The sequence below is a fragment of the Pipra filicauda genome, unplaced genomic scaffold (assembly GCF_003945595.2).
Source record: "Pipra filicauda isolate LSUMZ 115617 unplaced genomic scaffold, ASM394559v2 scaffold18_size4552066_pilon, whole genome shotgun sequence".
In the NCBI taxonomy this organism is placed as follows: Eukaryota; Metazoa; Chordata; class Aves; order Passeriformes; family Pipridae; genus Pipra; species Pipra filicauda.
Window position 1 is genome coordinate 3,794,794 of NW_024104298.1, and position 18,447 is coordinate 3,813,240.

Sequence of the window (18,447 nt, forward strand, 5' to 3'; positions counted from 1 at the left end):
AGCTGCTCAGTAACACATTGATGGCCTTTTCAAGTCTTAACAGACAAAGAAGAAAAGCAAAAACCTGTAGCCATGTAAGTTGAAAAATATCCTACAAAACAGCAAACACAAAAAAAGGGTATTTTTCATGCATTTCTGGGGCATTGCTATTATGCCAGTGTCAACGAGCCCAGGCAAAAATACTTTACACAACCAGTTTTGAAAGCAGCTGGTCACTAAGACATTGCAACAAGGCTACTTTAATGAATCAACCTATTGGGTCTCTCTTCACACACCAAAGCTGCAGGCAGTCAGCATTACCAGATTCAGCTACAATAACTATTTTTGGGGGGTAAAATTTCGATATTTGGGGTTTGCAAAAAGTGGCTATTAGCCCACTTAATGACCTGGAATCAATGCTTTAACTTCCTCTATAGCACAAAAATGTACATTTGAAAGGGATGTAATTTTGCACAGGATCAGAATACATGCCCTAAACACAGACTGTGGCTGATCCAGTACATGCTGCCCCATGAATCAGAGCTTTGAGAAACATCTCACAGAAACCAACATTTCTTGGGGGACTGCTTGTCCTACAATAGATCTTGAAAGGTTATAGAATCCCGGAGCAACAATCTGGGTCTTTGTAAAATCACCAAGACTAAATTACCTAAAAAAAGCCATAAAAAAAGATACTAATAGCCCATGTAGGGGCGGGGTATCAGAGATGGTCACCAAAATGTCAATCTATAACACTAACCTAGGATTAGTTTTAGGATCCCATCCTGAAAAAAAACAAAACAAACTGCCCTACTGCTGTGTCAGTGGGGTCTCAGCAGCCTTCCACTTTCCCTGTCACTGCTTGTAGAACAGACTAGGAAAAAGAAAAAAAAGGCAAAAAGGAGGAAGTTTGTTGATGTACTTAATATTTTCATACCCGGTTACTGGACAAAATTTAAAGATGTTTGGATTAAAGGCAGCCTAAGACGACCCCAGAGCCAGCATTCTATGAACTTCATAAAGGAGCGTTGTAAAGGCACAGTTCTCCACTTAAGGAAGGAGGAGATAGATAAGTATTTCTAGAGTCCCCTGGAGGCTTATTTGTGGTTAAGTCTCTGCTGCAATGATTACCAACACATACAACATACATGAGACAGCAAAAGCAACAAGCTGAAGCGCTGATTTCATTCCTAAATTAAAATTCTCAGAGTGGGAGACTTCTGACGCCTCTCCCAGCAGTTCATGCAGCTCTATGAAAAGAACAGGATTTGCACACGTGGTTTTTTTTTTTCCCTAAAACATTATTGCTACAGACAGAACGCAAACACAGAAACATGGGGGAAGATTTTCTTTCTTACCACCACCACCACCACCGGGGACCACTTCTGGCACCTGGCAACACTCAGAGCAACAGGAGAATCCCCATCTCCTCCCTCCAGGGAAGTACCACTGCTTATGTTTCAAGAGATTTGCTTTCTCATTTGCCTATAAGCAAAAAAGACATTTTTCAATGAATGAAGGCAAAAATATTTTGTTTAGAAGCAAAACACAATGCAAACAACACCCAGCTGCAAGCCCAGGTAATGAATTCTTTAACTCAAACATTTCTTACTAAAATTATGTGTCTTTCTCTTTTCTCTGCAGAAAAAAAAAAACCAAAACAACCCTACAAGATCCTTCTTCCCATGTGTAATACCACACTCAGCTCCACAGGTACCAACTACTTTTGCTTTCAGGGGGTCTAACTGGCTCATATCTACGAAATTAAAAGCAAGTGTTCTCAATTTACATTAAGTAGTGAAATTGCAGCTTCTATTCAGAACGGAGCAAGGGCTTGCATACACAAGAACTAGCCTACTTTTCCCCAGCTTTACTAATCAGCATAACAAAAGGTATTTCTTTTACCTACAAATCCTGTCTTGAGAGAAGTTACTGAAAATGAAGCAGAAGCAATTATCTGCCCTCCAAACACACACTTAATCTCTGTATTTTATTAAGAGTGTTTTTTATGATCCTGAGGCAATTAAGCTAATCATTATTTAATTTTAGATTGGTGAACTGGAGATTTACTTCAGACACAAGCTCACTTTCCACATAATTTAGTCTCAGTAATTAGAGATGTACTTTACCCAGAGGTGGCTTGTTTAAAGTGTTATCTAATTTCACAAGCCTTACACCATGAAAATTTCGTGCAGAAATCTTCAAACTTAAAGAGGAAACCCCCCAAAGAAACTCAGATTTACCAGACTGCAAACCTGTTTTTCTTTAAAAAATAAAAAAAACGAATTGAAAAGATTCTTCAAACATCGGCCCAACAAGTTCATGTATCACAAAACCTAACAAAAAGCTGTAGAAACAACCCACCAAAACTCCTTTAGAAAGTCATTAGAACAAACAGTGCTCCTCTCACACAAATTGCTTCATTTATGACTTATTTTAACCAGGATGTAAAGTCTGCAGGAAAACACAAATGCCTTACTAGGATGCCCAGCAGGTACCTGCCATGGGATGGAACCTGCACTGACTCATCCAGTCATTTATAGATTTCTGTGACAGTGTTATCAGAGGAACAGAAATAAGGACCAGACCTGTAGGTTCATACTGTACATATTGACCCTGGATATCAAGCCACTGGAAAACTGCTCAACTCCAACCCATTTCAGACAAATTTGTGTAAAAACATTGTTGAAAACAAACTGTACTAGGAAATACTGGTTAGCCCTGGTTGCTCCTGCCCACCTGGCTACCAGTCTACCTGGGCTGGCACATTGCCCAAGGCCAGTTTAATGTCTAAACACATTTGCTGGTTTTTGGAACAAAGGGTATCATCTTCCCCCACAGCCATTAAAGAGAAGGAAATCAGATGACATGGGAAGCATTTGAAAAACAGACACTACTTCTCGCAACTTTTTGTCTTCAGAATTGTCCAGTAAAGCCAACACATGCAAGTGCTCAACACTCAATTAAAAGAACTCTATAAATGAAGAATTATCAGATTCATTTCAAGACTTTAGTGCCAGTACTTTTTTGAACCAACTTGACTTGACGCACATAAGAAAAGCTATAGAACTCATCAACAGCACTGAAGATTTCAGCAAAGACTGACAAAGAAGCATTGGGATGTGAAGCTACAAAGAGATCGGGACACAACAGGCTTGATGTAGGGAGTTTACTCAAAATAAATATAAGTAAGTCTCAGCTACCTGGATATTCAAAAACCACTATTTAATACTTTTCCATGTGGCATAAGATTACACATGTAAACTTGGAGACCCGTAGAGGAACTGTGACAGCAAAGATCCTGCCCAAAAGAGATGGTGACAGACAGCATGGGAAGAAAAAAGCTGCAGACACCTTGGAGGTTACTAATGAAAACACAAAACCCAACAATCAGTCCTCTGGTTCATTTTTAACTGATTAACGGCTGGCATACAAAAAAAGTAATTATGGCAGATGATGACAAAGCTGGGAAGCAATTTGAACAAGAAGGTATATTGAGTTATTAATAAAACAGGCACCATGGCCACAAAGTCTGGATCCACAGGATTAGGATGAAAGTCACTAATATACAATGCACAATCACATATATAAAATAAACTTGCCCCAGCCAGACACTGGAGGGTGATTAGTGTCTGGAGAAGGGCCTGGATGCACCAGCCCATTTCAGCACAAAATGTCTGTGAGTCACCACTGAGATGCAGCTGCAAAAAAACACACGTGCAATCCTGGGATGTATCCAGAGAAATGTGTCCAACGGAGAGAGGAAGCACAGAAAAGTACATAGAGGCACTGCTAAAATCCCATCTGGAATGCTGCATAAGAGAGGCTGCCCAATTCAAAAAGGAGGCATTAGAAACACAGGAGGCTGAAGGAGGATTTCCAGCACTGATATCACACACAGGGAGAGAGGGATGGAGGGGCATTTACAGGGAATGCAGTTGCTCCTTGTAAGGCAGCGAAGATAACCACGAGGAAGAGAAATAAACCACTTCAGACAAAAAAGGCTCCTGATATCAGAACAAACAGGTATCACCTGGCCAGGAGTAAGTTTAGGCTTGAACCTTTCAGAACAGCAAAGCTCGGGGAGAAGTTTTTGATTACAATAAACCTACAAGCTTAAGGAGGCCCCGTTATGACACATTACCTGCTTTCTTTAGCTCCAATCATTTTTTTGTAGCTGTCCCATCTAAACATTCATTGAAGGGTCTATAAAACTGTCACCAAGAGCAGCTGTTTCAGTTCTCAGTGCTGGTGGGGGAAGGTCAGACTGTGAGTTATGGGGCTGGGGGGGAAGCTGATTTATAGGGTGAAGTATAAATGGTTACTGTAATATTCCTGCATATCGAAAAGGCAAACAAATATTGCTTAATTTAAAATAATGTTAGCCACTTTGTTTACATTAAAATCCTCACGTAAGTATGGTAATAAAAAGTGGGCACTAGAAAAGCTCAACCAGACATGAACAGTATCTCACCCTACTTCCCAATATCCCACAAGGAAGAGATCCGTAAAACTGATGCAACATATGCCAAATTGCTCCTTGGAATAACCACATTCCCTTCCCTGGAAACAGTTCTTGAACTCTGCCTTCATGGGCTATCAAAGGGATCTTTGCCTTTTCTCTGCCTGTGTACAACATCTCTCATGCAGACATTTTACTAAGACTGGTAAAACTGAGGTCAAAGTCCCCAGAATGAAAGAGTGCAACTGGTAGGAGAATAATTTCTGGTTTGATACTGAAGCACAGCAGTGTTATGCAAGAGAACGGGATCCAAGAGAAACTTTTAGTCCGGTGCTGTTTACTGTACTGGTACCTGCACAAGAGGTACTTGAGCCCTAAAGAATGAGAGAGAAGCTCTTCCAATTAAGAATCTCATAGCGTGTGTATATATATATATTATATATACTGTATATATATAGAGAAAGCATATATGTGTGTGTGTGTACACATCTATCTATCCATCTATCTCCATATATAGACAGATATATATATAGACAGATAGATATATATATATAGACATATATATATATATATATATATATATATATAGATATATATATATATATATATATATATATATATATATATATATATATATATAGACATATATAGACAGATATATAGACAGATATATAGACAGATATATAGACAGATATGAACTGGACATTGCAAGTTGTATCAAATTGCTTTTCTAATGTCTCCTAAGATGGAACAAACAGATTTAGGCAGTACAGGGAGGACAGAGTCACATTTAGGTACACACATTTTTTCCATTTCAAAAAAGTCCCCCAATTAAATATAAATGTGCATGCACTTTAACACATTTTCTCTCTTGCACAGTACTTTGCATTGAATTCAACATAACCTCCACGTTTCCATTAGCTACTCTGATACCACAGCTTTGAAAATATTCTCAGTGCTCCAACATTTAAGACATACAAGACTCAAAAGTGCACACATATAACTCTGTCTTCAGCATCATCTCAAAAGGAGAACATTTCATTCCTTTTTATCTTCCCCACCCCTTCTTTCCTTTCTCTTTCTCTTAAATAATTTATTAAAATTACTGAAAGCATTTGCTGGTCAGCTTTAATCCTCCCCATAGGAGTTATCAGTATCTTTGAATCTTCTGAGTATTTACTTGACCCACTTGCTCTACTCTCTAAAGACCACCTTCCATATAATACCCTGATGTTGATGGATGAATGTCAGGAAAATAAGAAAAGGGGAAAAAAATAAAAAGCTTGATAATGTATTTTTAATCACAAATTACCTTTCTCTCTAGACAGTAAAACTGGTTTCATGGCATACTTCTCTCAGTGTCTTATGGAATCATCCAACATTAACAGAATGGCTTCGAGAAATTTCTTCCTGCCACCATCCTACTACTGTGACCATCACATCTTGAGAAGGAGGGCCTCTAAAAAATAATTGCTTCCCTAAGGATAATTGGAAATGATTGACTTGAAAGTGCTTTCAGAAAAGGAAGTCTTCAGTCACAGAAGGAAAAACAGAGAGGATATCAGTAAGTTATGATGGGTATACAACGAACAATCAGAAATGTTTTTTCCTCCCTCATAATCCATAACTGAGCTGTGATCCTTCTTGCCATGGCTGTGAGTAGACTGACAAGTGGAATTATTAATGACATGGAAATGACAGAGCAAATACCAGTCATTGTGTTGACTGTAAATCCTTTTTTAAGACATCCACTATAAAGCAGACTACTGACCTAGATGGACAAATGACAGACAAACCCTCTCCCTTTCCAAGATGGAAATTACACTTCTGCGGCAAACAAAGCGGTTAATTTTCCATTGCAATTTGCAACCAAACCCTTCAGTTGTAAGACAGGGAACAGATAAGCAAGAATGAAGTGAGTGAATGTATCTGTGGCCTTATGACTCCAGAGAGTTCTCTTTTCACTCATCACGAGCGAGCTGGAGCACCAGCAGCCCACCAGTTACACTTAACCCTGTCCATAACCTTCTGTGGAGCCAGAGTTCTGATGGAAAAACATCCTTGACCAGGTTCAGCTGTGGCATCCTAAAACATTACTGCCCCCTCTTGTCCATCCCAGCCTTCTGCCAGGGATCACTGCTCCCATAGCCTGCCCTTCAAGCACTCCAATCCACAGCCCAGGGTGTTAGTTTAACTTCCTGAAGAAGGTGGGTTCTTCCCACGGCTCTTATTATTTATTGTTTATAGGCAGAAAAATGCACTAGAATTTCCCACCTGTGAACTGCTGGGGCTGAAGCAGTTGCACATGGTCCTTCCTGCAGTGCCAATGGCTGGTAGCACCTGGAGGAGGAGACAGTGCCCAGGATCACTGCAGCAGGACTCCTGCACAACCCCAGTCCAAGCTGAAGAGGTTGAATTATTCTTGGTTAAAAGAGGCTGTAACTCTTTTGCTACTAGAGAGCAGAAATAGGACAAGTCCTCAGCAAGTTTACTAACTCAAATGCCTATATAGCACTACTGTGCTGGAAAGCTTTCCTCTCACTCCAAGCTTCAAATACAGGATTTCAAATACAGGACAGGAGACCATGGCCGTGTGAAGTGATGTAGGATGGGAAAGCCACAGCTGCCCTAAACAACCACAGCAGAACATCTCTGAACAAAGGTAAGTGTGCCATGTCCTGGGAAATATTATCCCAATTACAGTCCAGACAGATAATCATTTATCTGCAGTTGTTACAGCCTAGTTACCTCAGAGGTTTTCCCTGACTTATCCCTGATTAAAGGCCTAAATGAAAAACAGCATAAAAGAGGAAGTATAAGAGGGAAACTTGAGCAGCCTTAGGCAAGGTTTCAGTATTTCGTTGTCTTTGGGAATGCTTGGGTCTTAGCTGGGTTTATTAATGAAATTTAAATTGTGAATAAATCTTGAATATTGATGCAAGCTCATTCATACTTCATACAAGAATTGCCTAAATTCACAACTGGGAAGAAGTAGGCTCTGAAAAATGACTCAAATTATTTTTCTAAATGGCCATTACTATACACCTTTTTTTCTTTATCTTGATATATTATGAAAGTCTGTTGTATTCAGAATAATCCCAGGGATTTTTTTTTTCTTTTAAACTCTAGAATACTCTTTTGCTTAGAATAAGCCCATTATAGAAAAATTTTATGGCAATAGCAGAATACAGAGCTACATAAAGGACACAGAAACAAGGAGAGGTGCTGTACTCAGCACTTAAATACTATATAGAGAGACCTGCTGTGGAGTGTGGGAAACACACAGGAATGACCTGCAGGGTAAGGGATAAGCTTAACTTCCTAGTTTCCCTTCTTCTTTCACCTTTCAAGTCTTAAAAAACAAACCAAAACAAATTCCAGCTGTAAACATCCTTCAATGATTTTTTTTTTCTGGCTGACCTTCATCACAGCATGTACCTTGCATTTCAGTGTTCCTCTGCCACCTTCATTTTGTGTCCTGCCCCAAACCCTGGGTCTGTGGGTCCCTGCACTGCCCCCTCCAGGTGCCGCACAAGCTTTTCTCCTATTGCTTTGACATTTTCTTTGCTGTGCAATAGATTTATAGGTAGGTTTTAGAGCTGTAAGTCTTTAAATGGACTTCAGCCAGGAAAAAATAAAATTCCTAAACACAGTTCTTCATAATTACCCAGTAATGAGAAGCAATTGATCATTAACTTTCATGCTCTGATCTTCCACAAGCAGACTCTCCAGTTACTCCAAATTAATCATTTTCTTAGGAACTCACAAAGTTAATAGGAAGCTACCTCATGGGATTTGAGAATTGCAGTGAGTCTTTGGCAGCTTTGAATCTGTAAGGTTCCAAAATGAAAACCTGTAGGTGAAGCATTAGTCACATCAGGATTAAAACTCCCAGCAACCCGCACATCCCAGCACGCCAGACTCTCGTCACCTTGAGCTCACCCACACGCACCCCACCCCTTCCCTGTCTACCTTAAGTCCCTTTTAGCAAGAGGCTGTCACCAGGGTCACAAGCCAAGCAAGGCCTGGCTAAAAATATTCTCCAACACTGTCCCTCAGCACTGTTGTCCACCCCGTCCTGGATATCGCTCAAGCTTTCACGTTATTTACAGAGCACCTACTGCTTCCAGTGCTGGAACCAGCCAACCCCAGGGGACAGTCACATCCCAGCACTGGGCACAAACCCCTCTGGCAGCTGTTCATAGCTGAGGGATCCTCCTCCTTAGTTATTTTACTCCCTCCCTGGTTAGACTAAACTAAACTACAGGTATTTCTGTTTATTCGCTACTCTTAATTCAAATACAAATGAAATTAAAAGGCTCTAGAATGGCAATCTAGTTAAGAACTTTAATGATCAGGAGTAGCATTTTAGAAATAAAATATATTATAAAGCACTTAAATTAATTAAGTTTGTTTCCTGTCCAAAATACTTAGCATTCTGCATTAAGAAAGTAAAGCCTCTTAAAGAAACCTTTAAAATTCTCAACTGCTACAGGTAAGCCCTGAACAGGCAACAGTGAAAAAAGCTGCCTTTGCTATCATATCTCACTCAGCACCATAAACAAGGAAAGAACAGTCTAACACACCTATATCCTGAGAAAAATAATATTATTCTTTGTTATGGATGAAGCCATTCTGTAGTGAATGAGGTGATAATTTTAAAGCATCACCTCTTCAGGATCTCAAAAAATTATAGATATGCGTACTCATACTATAGATATGAATACTCATACTGTAGACATGAATAATCCTCTCCAAGGAACAGTGTCTAACAATACAATAACAATAAAAAAATAAAAAATACAATCTTCAACAGAGCTAACAGTTGAGCCAGAGAAGGCCCAGTTCATCTTCTCCAGGAGACCCTGTACACTGGACTACCAAATGGTCTTTTTTTCCTTGTTTACACATGGAAAGTTTTTAAATACCATCCTCATAGCATTTTCAATTAATCAGAAATATACATGAATAATAGATTTCCAGAAGCCTGATGAAGCTTGAGCTAGTTGCAACCTAAAATAACAATGTAATTCCTAAGAGGAAGCATTATCTTTACACTGTCCTACCTCAGTCAAACACAGCAAGAGAGAGAATTTGTTTAAAAGCAGAGGGGAAAAAAAAAAAACCAAACAAGTCAAACAGAAGAGCACGAGGCTGAGGAGACAAAAATACTTGCGATCAAAGGGTGGCACGGCATGAGTGTTTTATTAATCTTGCAGGAGCTCAGAGAACAGCCCTGCCAAGGGTCTGTCCGTGCTCCTCCCCAGGGCCAGGGCTGCTCCACCTGTAACAGGCGGAGAAAACCTCACCAGATCACTCTCACTCCTTCAGCTCCAGGGCCCCAGCTCACCCCAGCCCAGCGTGACTGAAGCAGGTGCCAGCTATTTTTATGTCTACTCTGCAATTCACATCTGACCTGTTATTAACTTCAAAGGGAGAAGCAGCCACAGCAGCACCAAGGGATGTACTCCCAGGGAAAGGGAGGCTACGACTGAGCGGGAGGATGCAGCCATGGCCCTGAAATGGTCTGCAGGAATGGTCCGCCCCAACCATCATAAACCAGCATCTGTCTGATGCTGCACAACCTGTGAGATGCCAAAAAGGCCTGGCCCCTTCCTCTCCATGCACCACACAACCCACTCCTGACAGCACCAGGTGGTGGGTAGCACACACTTGCTTGGGCTGATCCTGGTGTTTCTGGATACTGATGCACAGTTTGTACATAAAGGAATGTGGCACACTGAATTTATGAATTTCAAAGTTCACGTATGACAGGGCATTGAAGGAATAATCTAATCTTAAACTGATTTAAATGTGTTAGCTGATTCACTCTCACACCACAGATCTCAAAGGACTATTCAGAACGGAATCGAGTGGCCAACTGTGCACAAGGAATCGTGTCCGCAGCAGATCATCATCTGCAAATTGAGAATTACTCCAAAATCCATCTCTTTCCCACTATGAAAATCTCAGCTTCTAAGATTAGAGGCCTTTTGAAGGATTATTCGTTCCCTCACACTTAAAAGGATGCCAGGATTACTATATCCTGGACTGTAACCGAAGCCATTCAGTGCAAGCAGCTTTTCTATCAAGGGACCATCTTTTCTGTGAGATCCATTATATATCTTAGGGTTTGATTGAAGTATTTAGTACCTTTTTTTTTTTTTCCATAAACACAAGAGCTGAGCAGTCTTCTGATCTTTAAAACTGTAAATGCCCAGCTTCTACAGCTGCAGTAATTAAACCAACTTCTCATTCCATTACCCACATCAAGTCTCTTCCTCAGCATCTGATCTATTCCCACACTGCACTCTTCAATCAAACCAAGATAAGCTATTTTCTAAGATCAGCTGACTTGTCTCTCCCTCAACATCGCAGCCAAAATGATTCTCGGCAGATATGAAGCATCTTGCTAAATATCCAAAAGGTCTCTTTTAAAGAAATAAAAAAGTAGACGTCAATGCAAGTGGTTATTTTTAGCACCTGAGTTGTTCTATATTTATTCCTTTATGTCTATCTAAAAAAAGCACAACCTCTGATGAGACATTACCAGAAAATACATTCTACTGGGAAGTCTGCTTTATGAATCCTAGCTACTGAGCACTGCAACAGGTGGATCACACCACCCATCCAACCACACAAGCGTAATGGCATAAGTGCACACAGGAGAATGTTTCCTCAGTTTCAAAAAGGTGCTTAAAAAACCCCCTGAAACCAACAAACCAACTCTCCCAGAAAGCAAACTCCTCAGTATAATCTTTCTGTCATTCTTTTTAAATGCAGTGCTTCAGACTCATGCTTGAAAACTGCCACTTTCAGGTATTTTTAATTGCCTAACCCCCCTCAAAAACCCTCAGTATATCTTATGAGTTACCTGTAAAAAACAAAACAAACCGACAGTCCTAAACTCCAGAACACATCACACTTCCACAAAGCCTCAAGTCACCAGGAACAGCAGCAGCTCAGGTCATACAAATACTCAGGCAATAAAAGACTACTTATCTCTTCCTTACTGTCTTTCCTCGTACCTGTCATATTCTTGCCCGGAAGGCTCCTGCCCCTTTTCCTCCAATGTGTTTACCCCAATAACCTCGTGCCTCTGATCTTATGCAAATTATCTGCAGATTAATTTTCAAGGACAGGATACAGTTAATCGAAGGTGTGGCTTATTTATGTGGAAAGAGCCGTGTCATGGAAACTTCTTCTAGTTGTTTGTAAACTGTCATTTAAAAAGAAAGAGAAAATAGTTTAAGACAGGGTCTTACATCCACAAAATTGGGAAGATACCTATTATCTACCCGCATTATTTTAGATTTTTGAACTATGCTAGATCTCTCAACATACTCGTCCAAACGGCAGAAGTTGGGATAGGAGTGGGGAAAGATAATATGTACCTCTGTATATTAACTTGGAACTTCTCTCTCCCCTCTGACCTTCAAGGACTCTGTCTTCCTTCCAGGTATTCCCTACCTACAGGACAGACATGCCTCATCACTCAGTCATACCCTCCAAGTATTTTACCAACTGGCATTACCTACACAGTGACAGCTCTCTGATCCCAGTGCAAACAACAGATGGTGGAGGGACTCCAGAGCATGAAATCATACTCAGCACACACACTGGTATCAGATGAATAGATTTGGTCAGTGGCAGGTTATTATTACCTTCACGCAGTGCAAATCACCTGAGTCTGCAACTTTGCACAAGGTAAAAGTACAGATTTTCAAAAGAAAAAAAACTGTAGGCTTTCCAAGTTAAAACCACGTGTGCCCCAATTACCTCTCTCTCAGACTGACCTTTGTGTGTTTGTCTTCAGAGACCTTGCCCTGCATCACTATTGCACTACTGAAGCCAGAATGACTCCAGGTCAATTTTATGCAATTTTTAAAACAAGCTGCTCTGAAGGCTTTTCCTTGAGCAAACCCACCTAACTCCCCTACCTAGTTTCGAAATCTTTTCCCCTACTGATTAAAATGTTTCCCATGCAGCTGTGATTTCATTTTAGTCTTCTGTAGAAAACTGAAGACTAGAAAATATCTAGTTTGAATTCAAGAATCCTCTCCTCATAGCCACATAAAATTCACCAAAAAAGGCAATTCTCTCACTGTTGCTCCTCTACTACCAAAAAATAGTTTCTTTATCATTGTAAAGTAACCGAAAGCAAGGCAGAAAAAGCATCCAAAACCTTAGAAAGAAATAAATCAAATTCTATATATCCTCTCTGGTTATTAAAAACAAACAATAAAACACATATACTAACCAAAATAAAGTTAGCTTAAGACATCTGTGGGACAAAAGAGCAGCACATCAAATTTATTCTTATTTCCTAGATTAAAAGTCATTTAGTTCACATGAAAATTCTTTTTGAGACAGCCTGTCTACTTTTTGTGAACTGGATAATCCCTTTTTCAAAATGGATTAAATTCCAGAATAAGAACGTCAAGGGAAGTTTGTTCAGAAACCTGCACTGTGAATGAAATGGAGTTTGCCTCTCTGCAGTCTGCCTTTTTGCTCTATTAATTAATGCCCAAATTTAGCTGTTTTATGGATTTTGTAAGTATTTGGGTGTCAAACTGACCACACACAACCTGTGCAGTGAAAGGCCAGGACACAGCCAGGTAAACCCCATTTGTAAGGACAGAATTGCTCACACACCCTGCTCTGCTCTGTGATGTGCTTCTCTGAGCAGAGCCGTGCAGACACCTTGCAGATCCGAGCTGGTTCCTCAACACAGGCCACAAACACAAAACTCCCAAGGACACAAACAACCGAGGGGGTCACTCCCTGCACGGCCATTCTGTAATCAAGAGCACACGAGGGACAAAAACAGCTTCTTTCAGAGGAATTAAGATTGCAACATGACCTCCAGCACCTGCCCCTACTATGAGAAGGTGGAAAAAGCAACAAGGGAAGTCCAGCAAGAGGACCCCTGAGTCCCAGCCAGAGCCAGCATCAAAGGCACCAGGGAAGCTGCAGAGTCAATTGATCTAAACCAGCACATTAATCCACAGCACCTGCCTGCTTTTGAAGGGAAAGCCCTATTGCTTCTGCAGATTGGATCACAGGATGATTTTGGTGTTCACAAAACAGATTCCCTTTGGATGAAACCAAATCAGAAGATCCACCTAAACCCCACTGGTGACACAAAGCATCCAAGACAACAGGCCGGCTGCACCTCTGCAGAGCTCTCCTGTATGCCCCAAGCAGTTGGAGTCTCTTCATCTGTCACAAATTTATGTAATACCTGGTATGCCACACACTAAACAAAGGGCTAAGTGGCACCCTTTGCACTTTTATAAGTATTGCACTTTTATATTTGATGTTAACCACCAGCTCTCAATCCTTTGCAATCTGCTTTGTCTTCCACTGAGGCCTCTCAAAAACATCAAGGCTGATCAAAGGCGACAAAGAGGGGTGGTTGATTTGAGTGCCACCAGGAACAGAGCATAGACACAGGCATGAAAACGAGGAGGGGGCAGGTTAAGGAGATCCACAGCCCATCAGGAATCTCTTGCTTTTTATTCAGCAGTGTTCACACACTAATAAGTCACAGCACATAGTTTTGTTCCCCCACTCCACAACACTGATCCCAGTGGTTTTCCTCTGTGATAAGTGTCCTAGATGAGAGCCATGCTGCATGTTCCAACTTCTGGAAGCAGATGTGAGAGGCTGAAATTACATCCCCAGTGTCCACAGCAGCCATCTGTGACTCACAGGGCACTGAAGGTATTTGAGTCCAGCCTTTTGTGGAGGCAGAACCAGGCAGGATGTTACACTTCAGAAAGGCCAGATATGAGGCCCTGGCCTGGAAACACCCTTCCATGGTCTGAAGTCAGCAGGACTAGCAAAGGTCTGCCCCCACTGTTTCTTTAACAGCAGTTCTGGTCCAGGCACCAGCTTGGAATCAATACTGCTCACACTGCCTGGAGATCCACAGAGGGCAAAGGCCCAGGTTACCTTGTTAACTTTGTTAACTCCCACTGCTTTCCGTGTTAACTCCCACTACTTGGAGGTAAAAGGTTTGGAAGACAGCCCTGGAAACCATGACCATAACCTTGACCTGCTCATCCCACATCAGCTCACCACTTGTAGTAGGAACTTGTACAAGGTCTGGGCTTCTCAAACGCACGCAGGATCACTCTCGAGGAGAAAAGACAACGCAGAAAGAATCGTGCCTTGCAGAATATACCACCTAAGGAGTCTTCCTGCTGTGCCTTTTGCAATAGGACGTGTCTATCTTGCATTGGCCTTATCAGCCACCAGCGTGCTTGTAACAAATGTGGATAGAGCCCTTCCCAAATCTTCGTTCGCGAAGCCCAGCCATGAGATGACGATGAGGGCTTCTCAAATTCCATTCAGGGACAGTAGAGATGCCATACCATCAGGTGGCAGAAAGTCTGGACTGTGCCTCTTCACACAGCAAAGGTCTGTGCCCACTCCTGGTCATTTCACCTATCGAGAGCAATGGCATCCGACTGGACCAAGCTCCTTCTCTGGGCCAGAGAAAGCAGCTGCAAAATTTCAGAGAAAGCTCCTTCTTCTACCTTCTTCCCCAAACAACAGGACGTCCAGGAAGGTGAGACTTTTTTTTTGGATGAGCTCCTTGAGCAGTTGATGGTGAAAACCACCCATCCCTCCTGACGCCACACTAATCTCGGGAATCAAGCAGGGATTCAGACAGCAGGTTGCACAGGTCACTCAAGTGAGCGAGAAGAGAAATAAAGTTTGTTCCCACAAGAGGCTTACACAGATAGTACTGACAAGGCAATGACATTCTAGAATCATCCCTGTGAAACAGGGAAGAGGATAATTTGACACTTCCTGGAGCAACAGTCCAAGAAGCAGAGGCTGGGGGACAGCTTTCCTTCAGAGAGCTCTGCAGCACACACAGAGGGAGGATGGCCATTCCAGGGAGTAGGATAACTCAAATGCAAAGAACATGAAGCAAACAAAGCAAGCAAAACTGGAATCTGCTTTCTGACCTGCTCCTACTGCACTGCATGCGTGGTTAAAGCAGATACAGCCAGTCATGACTCCCCTGGCAAAGGGATTCTCTCTTCTGTAGAGAAGAATCCACAGAGAAGAGCTCCAAAATCCCAGCCAGAGCCCAGCACTGGCACTGTGGGGAAGAGCTGACTTCTGCTAAAAGGCATTATGAGTATTATGTGCCATGTTGCAGTACAGTTCTGTTGCTTGGGGGTTTGTTTGTCTTAATAAACTGTTGCTTCAGGTACCTGATGGGCAGGTACATTTTCAATCTTCCCTTCCCTACAATATGTACCTTTCTCACTGTGCTTACTTATCACCACAGCTACCAGAAAAAAGCAGGGATTAGCATGTCTATTTGAACTACTGATAAGGACAGAAAAGCATATCATACAGTCCTTTGATTTCCAGTTTGAGCAATATCCTGAGTCTGAACATTTCACATGGGTATATTTTCTCCCTTCCTCCTCCAAACATGACATTAAAACACCCAGAGGTATTCAAACACAGAGCTAGTATTAATCAGCCTCTCAGGATCTGAATCCCATGGGCTCAGGGCAAGTTGCTGTAGAAGTCTATTTCTTCTTCAGTGGCCTTTGTGCTGATTCACAAGCCACATGAAGAGCTTAAGGCAAGGGCAGGACTCCACCTTGGCAGCACCTTGCCAGGCAATGCAGCCACTGCTACTTGAAGCACTACTCCAAGTTAGACCAATGCTGCTAAAAGAAACTGAAGGGAGGTGAGGAGCAATATTTTAACTGAAGGTGGGAGAAAACCCCAAATATTTATAAATATATTAGAGACTGAAATACTTTTTTCAGTGATTTCTTGTTCTACTCCTTTTTTTCCACTGCTCCTGCACTACATATACATGCTGACCTATCCTCCCAGCCACAAGCCACTGAAATCTGAGAGATATCAGATCTCACATGCACTCGCATTATCACCATCTAGATGTAAATCCTCTGGTGGGCCTCACTGTTGGCTCCCCAAGAGGGAAGAAACAGCTGCAGAACAAAAGGAATATATCTCTTTATCAGGCAGTTCACTTCTTTTTTAGGGGTTCAAGTAGTGGACAGCAGGGAACAGCCAAACTGGGAGGGGCAAGGATGGAAGGAAACAAAAGAGGTCAATATAGGGAGTGGACTAAGCAGATCTGGCAGCTGCCTGGAAAGGGGACAGAAATGGTTTTATTTCCAGATGGGAAACATCGAGGATAAATCTGAGGACCCTCAGAAACACACAGGATAAATCCTGACCAGAGCTGTACACTAATACCTAGAACCATCCATTCCTGCTCATGTTTGGACAATACTCTGAAGCCTTGGGAAAGGACTAATTTGAGCACAGCTAATCACTGGACTGATGAATCAGCTCACCAGTGTGCATTTTCCTTAGGGAGAAAAGGGAGAATTGGCAGAGGACAGTGCTGCAGAAGACAGAAATATGAGGAAACAGCTGCTGAATTTGATGCAGGAGCAGCCCATCATGTGGATAACATTTTGGTGCAGTGTTCTTGGCCAAAATCCTTATCCCCAGCCAAACACATCCTATAGCACGTAAGGAACAAGAACATTCCCTTAGGAAACCCACAGGCTTTCCAACTGTAAAATGCTGGGAGAGGAAAACCCAACGCTTTTGGTACTGTACATGCAAGCAACAGCAAGACAGAAAACATTCTTTATCACATGGCAAACATAAAGGGAAACTCATATAGATGACACTACCCCTGAGAGGACTGCAATCATGGGCACCCAAAAGTGATGAGTTTGTCACATATCCACATCTGTATTTCACAAAACCTGTACTAGTTTAAGGATAGTTTTTGGAGCACCTTGAGGTTCACTGGCTTAAAGTCTGTACTGTTAACTTTGCTCAGTAACCTTCCATAAGATTAAATACAAAAATGAATTTGTAGTGCTTTCTATTAAATTATTTTATAAAACCCCTAAAAAAATCCTCAGAATAAAACAAGAGTACAAAACACCAGGTCGGGCCACCATGCCCTATATATGTTCATTTCCATAGGCAAAAACATCTCCAGGAGAGGCTGCTGCAGGTAAAGGATCCAGACACAGCAGTTCAATTTCTTCCTCCATCTGGATCAGCTGAGCACCACTGCAGCTCAACAGCCTGAGCAACCAGGCTGCACAGCCCCACAGTCGCCTGCTGCAGCTTAAATACCTTAGTGATTCTCAGGATTGTGCCACCAAACGATGGTTCCACCTTGCTGTCTGACAGCAGCCCCAAAATGGAAACTGCAAAGGATAAAAGAATTGCAGGAACTGGTACTGGAGCTCTCACTTGCAAAAACCTGGTGTCCTTAGAAAAAATTCCCACAACACACTGGACATCAGAGACCAGACAACAGTGAAGAGCCTACACTACAGATCTGTTAAATGAGACCCATAATAAAAGGTACAGGTTAGTTCCAGCTTTGATGGCCTTTATTTCCAAGCTGCCTTAATGGAATAGAGAAACATGGAGCAATACTGCATTTCATATTTTTGTTCAACCAAACACTGGCTTACCACTGGACTAATACAGTCTCCCCATCTACAACATTTTCAGTGACAGATAACAGCCCACTCCCAGGACTACTGTACTCTCCATGCAAAGGCAAAGAATCATGTAATGAAAAATTACAACTGCAAACATATGTGTGCTTCAAGGGCTTTTCACACTATAGAATCTATTCCACCAAGCAATTTTTAGACTTCGAGGAACAGAAGTAGGTTTGTATTCCTATGCCAGACTGACTGGTCCTCTCCTTTTTCTGAAAAGTAAATAAAACCTGTTCTCAGTTCTGTCAGTACAGAGATAAGGATCTAACTTCAGAGAACTGCAAGTAACCCGACCTTTTAATTTTTCCTAATGCTTCACGTGTGTCCCATCAGTGGCATACAAACGTTTTACTTATTTGTTCCTTTCCTGCACAGCAGAAAAGAGCTTTCAATCTGCGTGAAAGACGATGCCTTGGGCGCTCCCCACGGGCCTCTTATTTATTGTTCACTGTAACT

The 18,447-nt window shown here is 41.7% G+C and overlaps 1 protein-coding gene across 4 annotated transcripts in view; it reads right to left on the reverse strand.

Moving 5' to 3' along the window:
* Nucleotides 1-18,447, reverse strand: part of AGPAT3 (1-acylglycerol-3-phosphate O-acyltransferase 3) — an 89,894-nt gene that overhangs the window by 49,454 nt on the left and 21,993 nt on the right. Inside the window, exon 2 of one of the 4 annotated variants that reach the window (XM_039380191.1) lies at nt 1,341-1,464. The exons of 2 other annotated variants lie outside the window; for them this stretch is intronic. The gene's annotated coding sequence lies outside the window, so the exon portion shown is untranslated. Of the gene's footprint in view, nt 1-1,337; nt 1,465-18,447 lie in introns of all 4 variants that reach the window. One more of the 4 variants, XM_027742000.2, reaches the window with a different exon arrangement.